The following is a 3,114-nucleotide window of genomic DNA, read 5'->3' as shown; positions in this document are numbered from 1 at the left end:
TGGAGCGTCACAGCGGCTGGGTAGGCGGATGAAGGCTGCAGCAGAAAAGGGTCTCCGGTCGTCTTGGACCCAGATCTGTCAAGGACTGTGGGGTGGCTGTCTGTGCACCAGTCTCCCCATATTAAAGAAAGTCATGCACAGGTGTCCTCCATACGGGGAATAGCACCCATGGTCAGCCACGACCGAAAGGGGCCGATCAGTGGCACTAATGTCTGTGGAGATGAAAATGCTTTGGGAGGTTGGTAATGACGCATAGCAACACCTACCTTAACAAAGACCAGCACCCATTAGGATTTGCCTACCTCCACAATAGGTCAACAGGGTTGTGATCTCGCTGGCTCTCCACTCTGCACTGGACCACTTGAACACTAAGGACACATCGAGTGGTAAAGAGGGTGTATGGTATGCTAGGCTTCATTGGTCGGGATATTGAGTATTAGAGTCAGGAAATTATGCCTTGCTAATGTTGTGAACAAGACTGTTCTAGATAGAGCTCTAGGGGCTGGTAGAATCAAGGGATATGGGGAGAAGGCAGACACAGGTTATTGATTGGGGATGATCAGCCATGATCGCAATGAATGGTGGTGCTGGCTCGAAGGGCCGAATGGCCTCCTCCTGCACCTATTGTCTTATTAGGATAAGGTTTCTATATGTTTCTAAGATGAAGTTTTAGAGGACACTGGTTAGGCCACTATACCAACTCTGGTTAGTATTGCGGACAATTCTGGTTGCCCCATTACAGGAATGATGTGGAGACCTTGGAGCGGGTACAGATAAAGTTACCAGATTGTGGCCTAGATTAGAGGATATTAACTATATGAACAGGTTGGCCAAACGGATTGCTGTCTCTGGAATGTGCAATGGCAGCCTCGCCAACAGTCTGTCTGTCTTCGTCTTTTTGTTATTTTTAGTGTGTTTCAAAAGTATGTGTTAATGTTCCCTGGTTTGTTTCATGTGGGGGAGGGGGTCGGGGGAAACTTTATTCAATCTTTTTCCCGGATCGTATCTCTGGACGCTCTGCTGCCTAACATCATGGAGCAGGAGGCCTTGTTCGAGTGACTTTGAGCATCATCGGGGGGCCGTTGAGTTGTCATCGACGCCTGGGATCGACACTCCAACAGCGGTCGCGGGAGCCAAGAGCGCCCTGACAATGTAAGAAGTGAAGAAGATTGAACCTTTTGTTGCCTTCCATCACAGTGAGGAATGTGAGGGAGTCGCTGTGATGGATGCTCAAGTTAAACGTTTATTTGGGTGTCTTGTTCTTTATTGGTATGATGACTATGGCAAATCAAATTCCTCGTATGTTGCAAAACACACTTGGCTAATAAAATACTATTATGATTATGATTTAGGGAGACCTGATAGAATTATATAAAATTCTGAAAGTCATAGATAGGGTAAACAGTTTTTTTCCCAGGGTGGAAATGGCAAAGACTAAAGGGCATAGTATGAAAGTAAAAAGGGCAAGATTTAAAGGAGAAGACCATGTGCAGACCCATTGGGTCTGCTCCACCAACCCATTATGCATCACTCACCTGTTTCCCCCAACGCAACATCTGCCCCCAAAATTCCACCACTTTCTCTCTCCTCTTCCCCCACCCCCCGGGGTCAGGCCCGGGGGTCGAGGGGGGGGGGGGGCGCGAATCACCCTGTGTGGGGGTCGGGGTCCAGTGCCACTGCAGAGCGGTCAGTGATTCTGGGTGGGCGGAGGGACCAGACTGTCCCCAACTCTGCTGCAGCTGACAGGGACGTTGCTGGGTATTGTGTGTCTGCTGGCCGGACAGAGATGACCCTGGGGCGAGAGTGGGGGCTGTCCCGAGGGATCCAGTCCTTATACCGGGTGTCTGAGTGTCCCTCGGTGCTCAGGTTCAGAGCGCTCAGTCACCTTCCAGCCCCGGGCGGTCGTGAGCCAGGACTTGCCCTCATTCCGACGGCACGCTGCTCTTTCGCAAGTCAGTCACGAAAAACATTTGTATTTTCTCTCTGTCCGTGTTGGTGGTTTTTAACCAGGTAAGAACGTACGTGTTGCATGTGTGGTATTGCAGGAGGCTTGAGCGACTCCGTGTGTCACCTGCCTTGCGAGTGCATTGTGACGTCATTCGGATTTGCCATTGGAGCGGGCCGTCCTGTCTTGCGAGTGCAGTGTGATGTCATTCGGATTTTATTTTCCAAAATTGGTGAGTTTTCGGACTGTTTTTAAAATTTTCAATGATTAATAACTTTGGAAATATAGGTAGAAATGTGATAAGAAAATGTTTATCGCCACCACGGGAAAAATGTGAGCAAGATGTGTGAAAATGGGAAGGCTGTGGTTTAGCGTTTGGAAGAAAATAGGAATTAACCATTGACACAGAGACACATCGTGGACACAAACCGAAGACTTTTTGTTATATAGAGATAGAGATGTGCGAAGCAAGCTTTTTACACAGAGTGGTGGGTGCTTGTAACGTGCTGCCAGGGGTGGTGGAGGAGGCAAACACAATAGTGGCATTTGAAAGGCTTTTAAATAGACACATGGAAATGGATGGGTATGTATCATGTGCAGGCTGATGAGATTAGTTTAGCTTGGCATCATGTTCCATACAAACAATAGACAATAGGTGCAGGAGTAGGCCATTCGGCCCTTTGAGCCAGCACCGCTGTTGATTCACGTTTTTTCTCTCATCGGTTGTTTCGACAATAATCGACCAGGCACCGGGGTTGCTTTAAACGTACGTTTATTGAGCAGGAGTCTTCACACAGGTTACAACCTAGCAAAGAGTCTAGCTGACTGCCCTTAATTGCAATGCTTTATATACATTAATGCCACCGTTTAGCCCCCCTCCCACATTACCCAAACAATCGACAGACCTGTACACAATGGGAGAGGTACAATGGTCATGATAACAGGCACATACACGAATGGGAGATGTACAATGGTCATGATAACAGGCACATACACAATGGGAGATGTTCAATGGTCATGATAACAGGCACATACACAATGGGAGATTTAATTAGTGGAACAATACTAGAGCTAAGACAGGGAGTACACAATGGGAGATGTTAATAGTGGAACAATACTAGAGCTAAGACAGGGACATTTCTCAGACATTCGGGAGCCAGTGGGTTACA

The sequence above is a fragment of the Amblyraja radiata genome, chromosome 1 (genome assembly GCF_010909765.2).
Source record: "Amblyraja radiata isolate CabotCenter1 chromosome 1, sAmbRad1.1.pri, whole genome shotgun sequence".
Classification (NCBI taxonomy): Eukaryota; Metazoa; Chordata; class Chondrichthyes; order Rajiformes; family Rajidae; genus Amblyraja; species Amblyraja radiata.
Note: the sequence above shows the minus strand (reverse complement) of the source record.